The sequence below is a fragment of the Gallus gallus genome, chromosome 11 (genome assembly GCF_016699485.2).
Source record: "Gallus gallus isolate bGalGal1 chromosome 11, bGalGal1.mat.broiler.GRCg7b, whole genome shotgun sequence".
Classification (NCBI taxonomy): Eukaryota; Metazoa; Chordata; class Aves; order Galliformes; family Phasianidae; genus Gallus; species Gallus gallus.
Window position 1 is genome coordinate 11,876,266 of NC_052542.1, and position 18,977 is coordinate 11,895,242.

The 18,977-nt window shown below is 37.2% G+C and overlaps 1 long non-coding RNA gene across 1 annotated transcript; it reads right to left on the bottom strand.

The window, feature by feature from the left end:
- Window positions 1–2,493: 2,493 nt before the first annotated feature.
- Window positions 2,494–16,888, bottom strand: LOC121111696. Its single transcript, XR_005862999.1, has 3 exons — window positions 16,815–16,888; window positions 12,453–12,558; window positions 2,494–2,839 (listed from the first exon to the last, which is right to left on the bottom strand). It is a non-coding gene; the product is annotated as an uncharacterized LOC121111696 (long non-coding RNA).
- Between the last annotated feature and the right edge of the window lie 2,089 nt (window positions 16,889–18,977).

The following is an 18,977-nucleotide window of genomic DNA, read 5'->3' on the forward strand; positions in this document are numbered from 1 at the left end:
TAAATGGAAGATAAAATGGTAGAATAGTGCTCAACCACACAAAAGCATATTTAGATATCAATGAGAAAGTCCCTATATTCCATACAAACTCAACAAAGGGCATCGCATAACATCCTGAAATACCTCTACAAGCTGTGATGGTATCTGTCAACTACCTCTGTCAACTAGATCACTCCCAGGAACCTTGTTCCATTGTTGTACATCTCTAAGATGACCCAGTTGTAAGGAAATTTTGGGTAAGGGGTACATCCTCATGGTCTACGTTGTCATAGCCATGACTTCTATGGTGATATGTCAGATATCAGCCCAAAATGCTGTAATGCTTTCAAAACTCTCCTTAGGGCCATAGAAAACTGGAAAGAGATGACTTGAAACTAGGATGGTTTCACTGTGTCTTGCCAGTTATCCATAGCCTGGTAAGCTGAGGATGAACCAGATACGTACATGCAGACGCTAATGAGAGTTAGCACACAGCACAGTACTAAAACTATACAGCACAGTCTGTTGGGAAGAGAAGAGGACCATCAGTCTGTTTCACACCAAAGAGGACAGCTGGCCAGGGACTGTTCGGTTCAGGCTAACTAACAAGTGAGTGTGCAAAATATCAGTGTGATGACTGCTGACAGATTGTTTTGCTGTATCTGTACAGACCATTGACACGTTAGCAAGGATTCCTGCTGTCTTTTGCTCTGCTCCCCTCCTGTGGTCATCCTGATCCCATAAAACAACAGCTCTTGTTGTAACAAAGACTGTGCATCACACAAAAGTACTAAGTGGCAAAAAAGAAGACCATTTTATGGAGTAAACTGATGCTCCTACAGAAATAGGCTATTTTCACAACACCCAGAAAACAAGGAAATGCCAGAGGAAAGAGTAGGAGTAACAGCATGCTTGCTCTGCAGGTGGAGGTACAAGGGCTACAGCAAGAGAAGTGCCTATGTGGGGGCTTCTGAAAAAGGAGCTCGGCCATAAAGTTGCTGTATTACTGCCACTGCTTTGCAATCAGCCTAACAGGGAGGATCACACCACAGAAACAGCCTCATCCTCTGCTGCCAGTTCTCAGATGGAATCTGTCTTCAGGGCTTCAGTTTTGACACTTCTGATGAAAGGGCTACAACCTTAAGAACTGTTACAAAGCAAAATTAATTTCCATCATAACTACCATTCCTCTGTTAACAGATGGGCAGCTGAGAAAACGAGGGTGTTATTTGTTGAAGGTCACAGAGGAAATCTATGGCAGAACCATGGTTTGAACCCAAGTCTCTAGAGTCCAAACCAAATGCTTTAACCCAAAAGCTATTCTTTTTTCTTCAAACAGCCCAGCTGGCATGCCACGTACTCAGTACAGCAGGTAGGGGCTGACATTCCAAGTCCTTTCAATTGATATTATTAGCATCTAGCAACAAAGACATGTGCAGTGGAGTATTGGCAGCCAAAGGGATAAGTGATGATTGTAAGATAAAGTGTTTGTGTTTCCAGCCATCTGTTTGCAAATAATCCAAACTATTATTTTTAGGAGTGCTGATTCTGACATAGCTGTATTTCTGGTGTAGGGTGACTCCCTTCTAGTGGATGGCTGAGAAAAAGCATTAGCTGCTAGCAGAAAACAGAAACATAGTACTTTATATACTCCTAATGCACCCTGCTGAAAAAATACAAGAGTTTTACATCACATTTCTATCTAAACATAACCACAACATCTGGATGACAAAAAATAACATAGTACATTAAGAAAGCAAAGATGAAGGTGAAACATACAGGTTCTTAGTATGCAGAAGCTTTTGCTTTCTAAATTTTACATATCTCATGCTGGAACTGCTTTTATAAGAAATACATTTTCCATCAGCATTATCCCTACCATTCCCCACATAGTATACCTGGTACTGCCTTGCTTTCCTAGCACTCTCACACAATATAAATCCTACTAAAACAAGACACTTGAGCATCCAAGTAGCATAACAGATATTAGTTTCGGCTCCTTGTGTGCTATGGGAAAAGAACAATAGCTTCAAGAGAAGACCAGATGAGAGCAAGGAAGGATTGACTGCTTAGAAGAAAGTGCAGATGCTGTCAGGAAGTCTCTATTTTCACACACACGGAGCACTTTTCTCACTTGCAGAAAAAAAGGCAAAGTGAAAGGCATCTCCTCCCTACCCAAAGGAGCAAGTCAGGGAGTGAAGCCTGTGGGTGAAGATCAAGACTGAGGGAAAAAGGGAGGTCCCTAGATGGTGAGTTTTGTTGGGAACTTTTTTGTAAAATGGAACTGATTTTTTCTGGGAATACTGCAGGTCTACTCTGCAGCAGTTGGTTGAGCATTCCTCCACAGTGTCATAAACTGAGTGTGACTGTTTCATTCCAGTAGACCAAAGTACCCTCTACGTGTTATAAATCTATAAAGTTAATGGCAAAACAAGTTACACGTTCTGATTTATTGTCTGCTTTGGCTCAAACCAACAGAACTATACATTCAGGGGGGAAAGAAAACATGCTGTCTCTGTATTTATAACCTTGTCATTTAAACCTTTGGCAGCCTTTCAGCTGTTCCATATGTTCACTGTATTAAGCTTTACCATAGAAGGAACTAAGAAGCAAAGTCGAAAGAAAGCTGATATTGTATGGTTTAAAAGTCTGGCAGTAAAAATAATAATCAAGGAAAATTTTCAATAACAGCCATTCTGTGGTACCTCTGCTGCTTCAAAGAGCAGGTAATGGAACACCGTCATCCTTAAGCATTGCTAGCAGACTGTCTTCAGACAAGGCGGCTTAGGACGTATACATCAAAGCTGCCATTACCCTTGTGCATAATATAAATAGAAGAACTTGATTCAGAAGGTAATGCCTGAAAGAGACAAAATTCAAATTTAGAGATTGTGAGAATTCTACACTACCTGAAGGACAGTATAAAGCAGCAAAGAATAAATATTATTTTGTTAGAAGGTTTAGAAATGAATAACAATAGGTCTTCTACATGTTATACTTTACAGTTATTCAAGTATTCTACTATGTCTAGAGACAACCTAAATTTATATCATAGATATACTCTTAAATTACCATCATCAGCAGTTATCTGCTATACAAGCATCCATCTGCAGATGGGATACTTCTCCCAAAAGCACTCTCTTCAGACAGAGTTCCTAGCCCTTATCCTGACAAGTAACAAGAAAAGCCCCACTTCTCAGGCTGAAGTGTAAACTCCTAGCCCTTCACATTTCTATCAGTGAAGTTTTGAAGATGAAAAGGTTTAGGATTGTTACTTAGGTGTTGAATCACTGCATTTGTGCATTGAGATGTAAAATTATTATCATCAACAAATTCTACTTTTTTTATAGAATCATGAGAATCCCTTTTAAAACACACTCAGCTATGGACAAGAGCAGAAAACTGCAGCAGCTCCAACTTCCACCCGTTGCCTCTCAAAGCCCAGTGGCACTTCCTGAGAGCTTGGGGCCTTCACTTCCGGAGAACAAACCAGAACTGTTTCCACTGTGAACTTTTCTACTTTAAGATTAGAATGAAAAGTAGATAATTGCAGAGTTGCCTTTTAACATTATCTATGACCATGTGCAGTGTCATTAGTAGCCAAGGTTGCTAATCTTATGCAGTAATTCTGTGCTTCCTTTGAAGAAACAACCTAGAGCACAATCCTAGTGCTACAAAGTGAGAAAAAAAAGATGCTTTTCTATGGTAAATTTGATGAGTGAAAAGGTAGTATAATTAATATAAGAAAAATCCAAAAGTTTCAGTAACTCAGTATTTTTCCCCTCCGTCAACTCCCCAAATTGTTTCCCATTGTTTCCCATCAATAGCCACAGTGTAAGTGGATAGCTGAAATGCTGGTTTAACCTACTATCCTTGACAGGAGCTAAACAAACTCTGATTTTCTCCTTAATGTCCAATCATTTCCCATTCAATTTTCCTCCTGTTTATGACACTTTCCTCTTCACAGTTTGTCCTTGCTACTTCACTGAAAGCACATAATGGATAACTTAACTAAGCAAGCTAAGCTAGAGGCATGCTTAGAAAATACCTGAAGAAAAAAGAAGCAATCAACCACTACTCACTGATTTTGATACACTGCCAAACTTCAATACCCAAAAGAGGGTCTGGTAAAACAATGAAACTTTCGGCAAGGTCAGTCATCTAGAAATGGCTACCCAGCTCTGCTGCATGATTCAGCTGCCTTGTCACCTACTGCATTCTAAGCTTTTCAATATTACTTATACTGTGTGAAATGTTTAATTGTCTTTCACATTCTTTGACACTTTTGTCAATTCATTAAGTAGGGTGAGAAACTCTTGAATTATTGTTTTAAATGACTTATAAGGAAGAAAAAGAAAATATTTTTAAAAAGCACACCAAAAACAAATGCTTGTTTTCAACTCTTCCCAGTGGAATTCATCTGGTTTCTATTAATCAGAGCATTCATAATTTTGTTGACATTTAGACATTTTTTTTGCAGTGCGATTATGGGATAGTATTTTATGAACACACTGCATTTGCCTTGAAAATCATTGCAATCATATCTTGACCGGGGAATAAATCAGGCAGAAGTACAGCACAGGAAAAAAAAAACTGATTTAGAACCTGCATTAAAGCCTCAGACCACATCTGTGATTTGTAGCCTTTCCTGTTAATGAATCTAAAAAAGAAAATCTACTACTCTCTATTAAAGTATCCTTAGGTAAATATCACTGTGAGACTTTATTATATGATATGCTATGAATCACCTTTGATCACATCAAGCGACTAGGTATCAGTACACGTGGATGTCATCCATTATTTAAAAGGAAATACTTAAAAATTAATACAAATTAAACCTATCCCAACTTCAATCACTGGAGCAGCAGATAGAGCAGAACTGACAGGTTACAAACATTATTAATACTTAGGCTTGATTCATTTTACTTTTGCATGCCAAAACACTCTGGATTAAATTGTTGTTTTAAATACTTCTATCTTCTGAAATTCAAAGCAACTTGTCAATGAAACATGCAATTTGTCAGCACTCTAATTATCTCTATGCTACAAAAATATAAATTAATAAATACATCTCAATGTTAAATGTTTATCAGTCCATTTTTTTCTTTTTTGAGAAAATAGTACATTAGTAATGAAAGTCGGATCAAATAATCAGAGTCTGAGTAAAAAATGCTTAATTCATGAGACAAATACACAAAATATTTCTAGTAATTAACAGAAATTGAACATCTTATTATATTATGGCTGTAAATCACTGTCTTTTTAGCTAGATATGGAAAATATTTAAGTGATTAAACACAAAATAGTTCATGAGTTTATACTTTTCACTAAGGCATAAGAATATGATTGCATTTCCAAACTTTAGCGTTTGTTCTACATGAACACTTCCCAAAAGGTGTTGTTTTTCAAACCAATGCCTTATTGTCATTAAAAAAAATAAAAATAAAATACTATTCAGCTTCATTGGGACCAGGTTTTATACATATATCATTTTGTTTAGTTTGTATGTGGTCAAATTTGCATTTCATTTATGTAACAAGTAAAATCCAAAGATGTATTCAATTACTGCCTGAGTTTTATTAGAGGACTTTTGGTGTGGGGATGGTTACTGGTTGAAGTATTTGAAAAAACACAATTCAACTGTTACTGTGAAAGAATAAAATACATAGCACTGAGGAGCTTTCATAGCACTCTTTGCAATAAATGTACAGCTATGAAATCAATTTATGGGGCACAATTTTGGTCAAGGAAGAACTCTAAGTGAGGAAGAAAATTTATTGTTGAAGTTAGATGCAAAATGTAATTTCCCAAATACTATCTAGTATCTTAAAAGACTAGGGAAGTAGCATCTGCAAAAAAGTATTCATACATCCAAAACAGCAGAAGTAATCTATAAAAGCACAAATTGCACTAGCCAGGCTCAGTTTCACACTGACACACACACACAAAATCTTTTTACTTCTGCTTATGCAAATTACCATCTTGTAGTGGGTAAACTCAAGCTAATAAAATAAGCTGATTATGACCACAAGGACTGCTTTACTGTCATAACATTCTCCTTTTAATTGCTTAATAGTCAAAAACAATGCTACCATATAATACCAGGCATATGTAAAGAAGTGGTATATGCACACAAATAGGACACTTCTGGGGAGTTTCATATCACACCCGTGCATGGCTGTAGATAGTCTACACACAAGCAATGTTCCCAGGCAGCTCTTCTATAGCCCCACATACTTCTTTCCAAGAAAGTTTTGGTTGTTTTAAATATCTTTCCAACAGCCGTGTCTAATTTTATGAGTAAAACCTGGAAATTTAGCGTCTGATCTTCAGTCTATCTAAAAAGTTTCAGATTTAATTATGCCAACTCTCCGCTTACTTCTCTTCAAGTATACCAATATAAATATTGCTTATTTGAAAGGTATGTCAAGATTTCCCAGGGTTGATGATGCACCTCCCACAACAGCTAATCTGCAGTCCTTTTCAGTAATCTATAATACACAAGTTGCTTTTCAGAAGTTGTTTTGGCAAATTCAATATTTGATCATTTGATAGGGTGGTGTGAGAGATCTGTATTAGGATTTTCATTCCTATACCGTAGTTGAAGAAAGATTTATTCATTCAGATTTCAAAAATTGAGGGCTACACTGGTTAAAAATGCAGTTAAAACAGGAAAACGTTCTAGGACATTCACACTGCCATATTTGGTACCACAGGCAGAGAAAAACTTAGAGTTGGCAATTATTCTGTTCACGACTCTTCCACCATCATTACCAGTCAGTCTCTATAAACAGGTAACTCTCTTCTAGACATCTCCCCTTCCTCAAACTAGTTTCACAACAGTGGTACCTGTTAGCATCTACCTTGCAAGGAACCTTATTTCTTGTACTGTTGCTTGAGGATAATTTAAATTGCTTCTTACCCACAGGCTCTTAAATGTAATCAATACCTACTAACAGCATAGACTACCAGTCAAAGAGTGTTGACATATTTTCATTTGACCTTTATGAGCAAACCCTCTTAGCAATGACACCTCAGTGTTTAACATCAGCAGGTTGTTCCTATGCTATTCATCTTTGGAGAAGCTACAAGACCAACAAAATCAATGGCAAAAAGGACAGAATTTCATCCTTGAAGTGTGGATTAAATAGTAGGTAATAAAAAGTTGCAACAACTAGGTTTTCTAAGTACACAAACTACATCCAAATATACCTCACCAAAAATGCTATTACCAACGCGGCTAGCTGGCAGGGTGCAAATTTAAAACATTTCACTTACAGTGCATCACTGGGATCACTCCTTCCCTGTATCAGTGCAAGTAAAACATCTTTCATAGGTTCTCAGTTTTCTAAGATATTTTGACACCACTGAGAGCTTTCTTGATTACAAACAGTTAATTCTATCCACTTATGTCTTTCATTGGAAGAGCCAAAATGTCAATAACTCTGTTTGTAGCATAACAGAGCAATTAATATTTGTGCAATAATGACATACTCAGTTGTTTGCATAGAGCTTTTTGCAAAGCATGAAACACCTGACAGATTTCAGCAGCAAACACTATGGCTACGAATCCGATGCATTACAACAGATGGGAGAGAAAAGGTTGAGCCGAGGAAATTCAGATCTCCACTGATTCCTTGCACCCATCTGCAAATGGCGAGTGCTGCAGCAAGGAGCAAAGTGCTGTCTGCGAGATCTGCACCAGACCCAGCTCACTCTGCCCAGGGAGATGCATGCAGCAGTTATTCTTTGGCTGCTACCCTGCAGACTGCACAACAGATACCATTGGTGTGCAGCTCAAATATTCATCACTTGGCCAAGATGCAATTTATTATAACATCAATTAAATTACACGATGTCCAATATGATGTGAATTTTACAGCGGTATCTAATGTTATGCTACGAGTTCTCTTTATTTCCACATTGAAAACCTCAAGGTAATCACAGGAAGAAAAATAACCAACCATATAATCAAATATTATCTTTTACAACCAGAAATAGATTGCATCCCTAAAGCTGAATTACCATGCATCTTATTCCGCATTATTTTGTGCAATTACTTCTGTGATTACCAGTGTGATAATGTTGAGATGAGTTTTCAACCTTTCAGCATTAGACCTTTATACACAAATATGTTTTGGAGAATAGTAAATGATTTAATAGTGCATCCATAATAGTAGCAGTAAAAATTGTATCAGCGCTATAACTGAGCTAATGGTAAATCTGATGGAAAGACAAGATAACAAAGGAGAAACGATGCAGTAAAAATTGCTTTGCTTTGAGTCCAAATGGTAAATAGTAGCTTGAGTAGTCTAGGATTTCATGTGCAGTTAGTTTCCAAAAGGAAAGATGTGAATATAATAAAAAGACATTAAGTAACACATGAGTAAAATGTAAAAAATGTAAAAAACAAAACCACCGCAGGATTATTTCACCTATACTGTCATTCTTTAAAATTACTGCCATCAGGAGGCTTTCACAATTTTGGAAAACTTGCTTGAGATGTTGCTGTTCTTCACTTCAGAAAAGTGTCTTAAAGAGCGTGAAATTCTTCATCTAGTGAGAGTAATTGGAAACGTTCTTGAGCATGCAAGAAATATGAAATAAAGATGCCTGATTAGAGATGACAAATTGGATGCTGGATAGCAGTAATGAAAGCTACTGTAGATAATATGCAGCAGAAAAAAAAAGGCTCTTATGTGATTTTCATATTAAAATGTTAAAAAAAACCTCTTCCTTTCATTACTTCACTTAACATTTCCAATTGTCTCTATCACTTTATTTATTTTATGCAGTAGATTAAAGTCAGGGGCAAGCCTCTCTGCTCTGTTATAAATAACAACGTTAGTTTGGAGAGAGGAAAAAAACAAACAAGGCACAGACTGACCAGCGCTTAGGCTGGTTTAGAATATTGCTTCTTCATACTTCTGTTAAGAAGTACAAAGACAGGTTTTGCTATCACCAAACCTGTTGGAGGTTTGACTTCAATTTGGAATGATGTAATTCTTGCTGAAAAAACTACGTGTAGCAATCTGTGTGCCTGCTTTGAGGGACAGAGATAGCAGAGGAAATGAGAGGTGTTTGCCAGCAATGTCATCAAACCATTCAGCTACATCCTCAGTAACATTGTTTTTTCATGAAAAAAAGAAAATGTTGTACACTATGGAACGATGCTGGTATTTGAGTTGCAGTCTCTACCACTTCCTGAGTGTACCCTGTTCTGTCAAAGTGCACATGTCCTGTGCACTGCTTATCTCTGTGCAAGGATGCTCAGCAGTTGCTGGTTTAGATAGGTTCAATCCCTCCACTTTGCTTGCAAGAACAATGTGCGGTTCTTACTGTGTGATGACAGCAAGGAATGCTTGCAGGTTAACGCTCCTCTCCTTTTATATAACAAGAATTAACATATGGTGCAAGTTGTTCCAGCGACTTCAGGTCTCATATGGCATGAAAACGTCAGAAAGTACTTCTGCAGCAAATCTAAGCCATAACGTCGCTGTGCCACCCGCTCCAGCATGGCAGAAGCTTTGTGCTTGTGCTCACCTGAGGGCAAGCAGGGCCGGCAGGCCGCGTGCAGCTCCATGTGTGTTAGCAGTGTGCGGTTGGCATGCTGTGGGGCTTCTGCACAGCACAGCCGTCAGCATGTGAACACAATGCCATCTGATGTGGCTTCAGCTTTAAAGCAGTGGATCATTTTGATAACAGCAGGTAGGAGTAGGAATTACCAAAAAACACCGCTAAGCACCGCCGCTGCCTGGAGGCTGAGGTACTGCATGCCCTGGGTATGAATTTGCCAGAAGCATCCCTAGTCAAACCCCACAGAAATTACTGGAATACTTTTGAAATCACATCGATGATCTAAACAAGTGAAAACATTCCATAATCCTTCCACCCACATGTCAATTCACATGCTTGTCTTTTCTTCAGGTATTTATTTAAGTAGGCATGAAAAGGAACAGTACACAGCTCCATTCTAATACCACTCAAATAAATCTATTGTTGGATTTTTAGAAGTAAAAAACTCCTTGTACCTTTATATTAATCCCACTGAATGGCTGAAAATATAAAATCTTGTTATTCAAAGAAGCCAATACTATAATGATGACTATTTTTCGTCAGTATATTACAGCACAGAATCACACACATGAACTTCATGTGCTGGAGCACATTACACCTGTGCCAGTGATACACAGGATAAATTCACTGTTACATGTTATGAAAAAGCTCTCCAGAGGCATGGATGGGCATGGGAACAGTCTGCCCAGGAAGGTGTTGGAGCCACCATCTCTGGAGGTGCACAAGAACCATACAGATGTGGTTCTTAGGGATATGGTTAGTGGGCAATATTGGTGGTAGGTTGTCAGTTGGACTAGATGACCATAGAGGTCTTTTCCAACCTTAATGATTCTATGATGCATGAATGGAAAAATACTACTGAAATGCTCAGTGGAGTGGCACATCTCGTTATCTCATTCTTGCTCAACAGGACAGGAGCAAAATAAAGAAAAGCAGATAAAAATATATACTATTTTTTTCTCTTTTCCTTTCCTCAACCTCCTCCTTAGAAAATCCCTGTCACATGGCATGCTGCACACAACCAGCAGCCCTTCAGTCCATCCTGACCACAGCTGTGGAGAACTAGCACATAGGTGTTGGCCACACGTCTTCCATATAGATTATCATAGTACAGTGTTTTCATGCCCACTGACAGAAATGGCCAAAATAAATCCTCTTCCAAAGGGGATAAGCAATAGCAGCAGAGACAACACTGGCATGTCCATTCTCAAATGAAGCAATAAGCCTGCATTCCCTGTAGGAACCAGAGGCAGCTTGTTTGGATGGAAGCTGTATGAGGCAGGGAAACACAATATCTGTAATACAGCAATGAGGGATTCCCTGAACTCCTGGAGCAGAGGAGAGACTGAGCAGAGAAAGACTTCTATGAAATCTTTGTCACAATTGTTCTGTTCACCAAATCATGTCATACTGTACCCAAACATTACCTTCACTGAGGCAGTGTATTGTCTGACACGACGTTCATTAGAAATGAAGCTCTTGCTACTTAGACGATTTTGAAAATTGCAGCAGAAAGCTGCCTTGAGCTATAAGGAATGCAGTAGCCATTTCTGCATGCATTGTTCATGTGTTTTTAGAGATAAGGGAGGTCCTTTTAAGAAGCTAAAAATTTAGTCACATCCTTTACAGGTGACACAACTGAAAAGCACCCTGATCCACCCCAAGTCCGGGTTCAAATTTCTATAGTGTATAGTGGGATCGTATGAATTTTATACTACAATTAGTTGATTTAATTGCAATGCATCAGCATAATGGCTGGCATTCTGCTTGTTAGCACCATATATGTGCACAGTATAAAATACCTAGTATCATAATTTATGCACAATAAAAAGCACACGAATGTCCCACAGTCCTAATTTGATTTAATATCTTGAAACAAGGGAACTGACCAATAACATTCAATAACGTAAATGGTCGTGAATCGGCAAGAGACATCGGCTGGAGATTTTCTGGTCTGGCAAACAAAAAATTGATGAAGAATATCACACGAGTTTTTTTTATTGTTGATGTTTTTGTTTTTAATTTTTTTTCTCATCTAACTTAAATATTTCAGATTTTGCTCTCTTTAATTGTGCGTTCTTTAAAAGGTTATTAATCCAGAGCAATAATACCTAGAACCTTAAAGCCTGACACCTAAATTCAAATGAACTTCTTGAGACCAACATTTTGGTGTGCAGATCGTTTACATTTGCTGCCTAAATCCAGATCTGACTGCAAGGGCAGTGAGGTTTTGAGTCATCTGAGATTTTAAAAAAAAAAGTTTGCTATGAACTAGAACCCCACAATGGAAACAAGCATCATATGGTGAAGCCATTAAAAATATTATTTCTACAGCTTCAAAATAGTAAATTTAACTTCACTAGAACTGTAAATAGAGGAAAAACACACAAAGGGCATGCTGAATATCACAGAAAACTGAAGTAGCTACTTTTGCATATGCCATCTTTTAAAATAGTTCTGTTTTTTTTAATATTAAGACAAAAGAGCTCATTTTTATGAGCTTTTATGTTCAGAATTCTAACTTGTAATAAGAAGAAAAGTACTTATTTTTAAAACAATTATCAATAATTACTGATAATTAAGCTGCAGAAAGATTAGATAGTATTTTTGAGAAAATAAGAAAAAGTTAAACAAAACAGGCATGTGTTCTCTGTGTTAGTGCCATAGAGTATTAAATAACAATGTTTACTTTCTCTTTAATATCCATTAATTCAGGTAAACAATATTGTCTACTTTGGATTGGGGTTTTTTTTGACATCTTTGTCTTCCCTTTCAGAAATACCTATGACATAATCACAAAAATTAAGTGTGTTTTTAGTGTTAGCACTTATTCACATGGCATACTCTGGTACAAGACTCCCTTTATCATTTAATTCACCTGAATTGCTATGACTTACTGTTTTTAAACAAAAAGTGCTGGAATGCCCTTGGCACCATGAAGATGCATCCACGATTTCTCATGAAGATGTCAGAAGGAGATGCCTCCACCAGAAATGAAAGAGCCTACAGGGAAATAAAAGGGAACAGAACTGAATTTCACACAGAGCTCTTTTGCTTTATCTGCCTTTCCCCTTCATATTCAGAGGTGACCATATAACCTTGCGATTAGATTGATCTCTGTCATTTGTTGTATGTTTAAAATCTTTAGAGTTCTGATACAGAATTACTGCACAGATGCTGGGCTGTGATGGAGGTTAATAAAAAAGGAAAACACCGCCTGAAAACAGATGTTTGGATTTTGAAGCACAAATATAGCTGACTCTCAGCAGATAAACCCAGATTTCAGTCTAAGGGATAAGAGACCAACATTCCTCCTTTAATCTGATTTGGTATACTCACTAGTATTCAGATAAGATAAAAGCATAAAAGATCAAGGTCCTTTCTTCTGAATGATTAATCAGTGTTTTTTTTTTTTTATTATTATTTTCTTCTACAATACTTGGAGCGTCTGTGTATCTAATAGAAGACAAATCTTGTATATAATAGGGCTTCTAGGATTTACTACCAATTGCTTGTTTAAAAAATAAAGAGGTTGGCAACAGCAGAGTTGAGCTTTAACGAGTTTTCATGAAAATTCTCCCAACTAATTAAAGCCTACATGTAAATATACACCTTCAAAGTTTTGAAGAAGATATAGCTAATAGGTAGGAGTGGGCCACAACTATAAAGTTGTAGCCACTGTATTTCCCAGCATGTAAGAGAAAACTAACCTATAAAAGTAAATAATTGCTAATTAAAATGATAATTAATAAACATGGTGCCAACGTTCTTATCAGTCTCCTTCACATAGAATATTTTTGCCACTAGCTACAGCAAAAAAAAGCAATTAACAGGAATTATGCGATATGCAAGTGAACAACTTACGATGCCAACACTCAAGTTTTTAAGAACATAAACACTGACCTTTAAAATAAGTAAAAAGAACTTAGGACACCATCCAAGTGCACACAACTCCATCAAAACAGACTGCAGGAAAATCAACAGAGGGGGCAAAAGCAGTGGCTTGCTCATGGCCTGCAGGATGACTGACCAAAGAGACTTCTAACACGTGTTAGAAAATGAGTACATTAAATGAAGTTTCAGCTAAAGAAAGAGGAGGAGCTGACTTAGTAGCACCGTAACAGATTTGCTTTTTAATTTTCAACAATTGTTATCTAATTTGTAAAATTATTATACGGAAAAGTACTACACATCAAATTCATAATTTGTGACACTGTTAAATATAATGACTATTAGTTAAATGTCTATTTGCTAAATGAACAATTAAGAATTGTATTTTAACATTTTCAGCAATGTTTGAAAACCAGAAGACTGAAATAAGCTGAAATAGGAAAGAGGCTGTGTTGCAATTTCTATTATCCTATGAAAATAAAGAACCAATGTTAATTATTTAAGATCGTATCTGTAAGTACAACCAATAGTACAGTTGTGTGCATAGGTGCATATTCTAGAATAATTACAGTAAGACTGAACATTCTCCTTACTTCACAGGTTGTAAGAGACTGATATAAGATAACACTACAATATCTTTAGCACTCTGTTTACTACACTGCTGTTTTATGGAAAGCAAACAGCGGGATTCTATGGACAGCCTACTGATACATTATTGATGCATTCCATAAGCTACAAGAAAAATAAGGAAGCTCTGAAGTTAAGTCAAGAGTGAATTCAGTTAGTTTATTCCAATAATTACATTTTCCCAACTTTTGTGCCATCTGTGCGTATTGCACAGGAAAACCAACACAGATTAATAAAGTGTCTACTGGAATAGGGGCTCTAAAGACTTCTAGCCACTGGGGATCCCCCCTGTGAAGCCCCCTGTGCAGATACATGCTCTCGATTTGCTTTTCCTTGTGTTGTGATGCTGACATCTTTCTTGTGAGGCTCTGCAGAGAGACACATGGTGAAATTTTCATTTATTTTACCAAATAAATGAGAAGTAAATCCACTGGCATTGGTATGGAGCTGATGACAGTCAGCTACAACTTGACAGTGAATAACTGAAGTGCTTTTGAATCAGGGCTCTGATTTTCTCAAGGATCAGTTTAGAAGCCTTTCTTCCCCACACTGTTCTGCAGGAGGTGGCAGGCATGTCAGAAGTAGATACTGATAAACAAGGTCGGACTACTATATCACATACCAAACACTGAAGAAAATCAATGCTGAGAAAGCTCAGGGTTTCAGGAGCCCCAAAATGCTTACCCAACTAACTTGCTACATAAAATGGAAAGCGAAATGTATTGATTATGTTCTGTTCGGAAAAAAAAGTGGAGAAGTGTGGACAAAACCAGTGTAACAGCTGATACAACACGAGCAAGAGGATGCTAATGCAGATCTACCGCTGCACTCCTTTGAACATAGCTGCTGCCAGCATAGTTCCCAGGCAACCCCACCAAGCTATGCAGTTTAGCTTGGCTATTTCTCTGGCTAACCTGCTTGTAATCAGGCACTTTTTGTGGATATCACATTTCCATGTCACTGTTCTTTTTTTTTTTTTTTTTTTCTCGTTTGTTTGTTTGTTTTTTTTTAATATATTCCACATGATTTAATAAGGCTGCATTTTTCCTTCAGAAAAATAACCCACGGCCAGCCTCACTGTTGCCAATACTATGACAAGAAAACTTCAGCTCTTGTATGTGGTGATGGGACATCCAGCAGGAACGCTTTTTTCCTAAATGGCTATCTGCTACTCATGAACAATTAAACAGTGAGAATGGAGTACATAATCCTTCAAAACCTAACAGTAACTTCAGAATAAAAATAAATGGAGCACAACTACATGCTTCAAATTAGTAAACTTACATATTTACTTTATAGAACCTGTTATTTAATATAATGTGCACTCAGTGAATACTGTTAAGAGTCACACTTATGTATCATTAGAAGGAATAGCTAATGTGTATTATTCATATACTGAAAATGTATTTAAACCTGTAATTTTCAAACCTATGAAAACTTGGTAAACAATAAATCAATCCTAAATATGTACATACATTATCCTTAGTGAATTTTATAACCAAATTAATTACATACTGTAATGGAAGGTTGCAAAAGGAATGATATACAATTCATATATTCAGATGCAAGCAATTACACTGGCATTGTAAATCAAAGAATACTCTAAAAAAATCTAAATTAAATCTTACATCCCATTCTTCCTTTATATGAATTTTCAACATCAATTTTGAATTTTCTCATCTCTGTTTAAAGAAGGAATTTAATGAGGAATATTACCTACAAGTAGCTGTTGATGTGATTTCCTTCAAAATATGTTTCAGCAAAGAAAGGCCAGATATATTAATTTTTCCTCTGGTACTTAAGAATAAACAGGAGGCATTAGTTTTGGAAACTATGTATAATGAAATTTTTTCTTGTTTTGCTTTTCTCTGTGTTTTCATGGCCCACTGCAAACTCTCCCAGTTTATTAGTATATTGAGTGATAACATTACTTACTTTGCTTCACACCTTGAATCTTACATGGAAGCTGAAGTCAGCCTCATGTTTTCTAAAAGATTAATAAACTTTCACTTAGCTGTCAAAGTTAGTCCTAGTTTCAGTTTCCTATTGCCGACCCTGACTGGCAATAATCTAAATATTATAATTACTTGTTCTGTTAATAACAGTTTACAGGCTCAGAGCAGTGGAATATATACCCCAGTATGCAATACTGTTACTTTCTAAATTAGAAAGCAATCCTATGATCTGCACGAAATTAAATTTACTTTTAATGAAATATTAACCAAAATCTTTCATTAGGGATCTCATATAGTGAATACTCCATTTTCTCTAGCATTTCCAGCATGCTTGCATTTATCTTTGTCTTACAGAAGAAACATGGTTGCTTAATTGCCATTATCTGACTGTGTCACCCAAAATGCTCGCTATCTCTTTTCTATATTATTCAAGCAAAAATTAGAGTTCTTTTCTCAGTTCTTTTCATAATTTTGCACCTTGCTACTTTTGCTGTCTTCCTCTTCTAATTCCCAAATCAGATCTGCTATGAGCTTCTTCTCCCCTCTTTATTTTTAACTTTGTGTAATTTCTTGGTGCACCCAACCAGCTGCATGCAATTGGTTACTTTCTGCTCCTCTGAGTTCATCTCCAGTATAGCTAATGTAAGAACACTGAAATATAGGTGACATTTTATTCTTCTTCCTTTTATTTCTCGACTGTAAACATTAGGATTTATTGCAACTTGCCAAACACATTTTAGGTACTACTGTAAAACAAAATGATTCATTGATTCAGCAAGCACTTACAGCAAAATGATTCTTCAGAGCATTTTCAAATGGTGGTCTTTCCTTCAGGGTAAACACGTACACGGAGGAGCGCTAAAAAAAAAAAAAAAAGAAATACAACCAGAAAATAGTGTGTATTGTCTGTGCACACACATACTCAGACACTTCACACTTAGACACACAGACAATGAGACATCCTCAGATGACAGGCTACTAAGGAATGCTGCTGCATGATAACAGACTCTGATTCCCATTCCTCTGAGATAAGAATCAGTTAGCTATTTAGGGCATTTTCAATGAGATGGATTTGCAGGGAGATGTTCAACAGGATTCCTGATGCTGCAGGACCTTTGCAATGCGGGTAGAACTCATTTACTGAGCTACTTAGAACTTCTTTTCAGTGATCAGCTTTCTTCTATGAAAATATGTGAACTACAAAAGCAAAATATGAAGCAGAGTGATTAATGACTCATGCTTTAAAATCTAGGCTCTTGTTTCCTCAGCAGGTTTTGACCCACATTTGTGGTTTTGTTACCCTTGGTTAGCAATAGCACTTACTATCACCATTGCTGACCATTTCTACATGGAATAAAGCAGTATACATTGCAACGGGAGATGTCAAAGGCAGTAAGGAAGGCGGCATATAGATTGAAGGCTGTATATCCAGAACACAAGAACAGTAAAGTGATGTACAATTATTTAACCATAAGGTTAAATAGTCACTAATATTTGCTAAATTATTACTCTTTCCTCACAGCTTACCATCCTCTAGGCAATCCCATAATAGAGCTGCAAAACAGAATTTGACAGTCCACTTAGCTTGCTAAATTTCTCAGTCCACATTCTCTGCAATAGCCAGCAGCTGAATTGCTATTTCCGCTGGAGCTGGGCTCGGCCTCCTTCACAGCAGAGGAGTGGAGCCATGTTCCAGCCTGCAGCCAGCCTGTGGCAGAACAAGGTAAAAACCAAGCAGCCTGGTCAGACTGTAAACTGACAGGGTTTGGGTCCTATTTCCTGAAATGCATTCCCTTCCAGTGAATGAGACTCCTGCGCCATGGAAACATTTAAAACACAGAGTCTAATTTTGTGTTGCAAAGGGTAGAATAAACAGGAGTGGCTGTCTTCGTGACTTTCAGAAAAGACCAAGCGAACTCGGAACAAAAACTCCTCAACTCTCAAACCTGATTTTGCATGTGCAGGAATGCAAGCTACATGAAAATGTTTAACTCAAAGCTTACTCTTTCATAATTCAGTTATGTAACCTCAGAACTGCTAATAAGTAGTTTATCCATCATAAAAAGGGTTATTAGTATTGCAGTAACAGATTTATTCAAGTAATAAATTCCATTCCACTTAGAATGCTTATTTCTCACCAAAGGTTAAGGTTGTTTCAAAGTTGAGGTGTCTCTTCAGGCACTGGAACAGGCTGCCCAGAGAAATGGTATAGTCACCATCTACGGAGGTGTAGAACCATGAGAACCATGGAGATGTGGTATTTAAGGGCAAGGATTAGTGGTTCATATTGGTGCAAGGTCGCTGGTTGGACTAGATGATCACAGGATGGCTTGGAAGGGACCTTTAAAATCATCTAGTTCCAACCTCCCTACTGTAGGCAGGGACACCTCCCTCTAGACCAGGTTGCTCAAAGAACCTAGAGGTCTTTTCCAACTTTGGCAATTCTATGATTCCTTCAGCCTGTTGTCAGAGCACGAAGAATTCTGGTGGAAAGTCCTCAGAGTAGAAACTTGTCTGAAAGAGCTTCATACAGTGATGAAGGAAAACAGACTGTGGATGCTTTTTATTTTTTAATTCAGTTTTGGTTACAGTATAAGATTGTCTGATGTATATCCAACTATGTGTTGACATTTCTCCAGTCTGTAATGTACTTGATGAGCAACTGATGGAGCTGAAGGTGTCCCTGTTCATTGCAGGGGAGTTGGGCTAGACAACCTTTAATGACTCCTTCCAACTTAAACGATTCTATGTCAGTAACAGCAAGTTGCTCAGCTTTTGTATTTCAGCCGCATTAGAAAACTGGAGTTCATAGTTTCTAATTTTTAAGTAGATTACAGCTGCTATGTTGTTAAGACCTTAAAATAATATCTGAAAAATAAATTGTATTATTAATAGGATGCTTTTGGCCTGTGAGTATTAGATGTTTTTTTTTGTGATTTGCACTTAAAG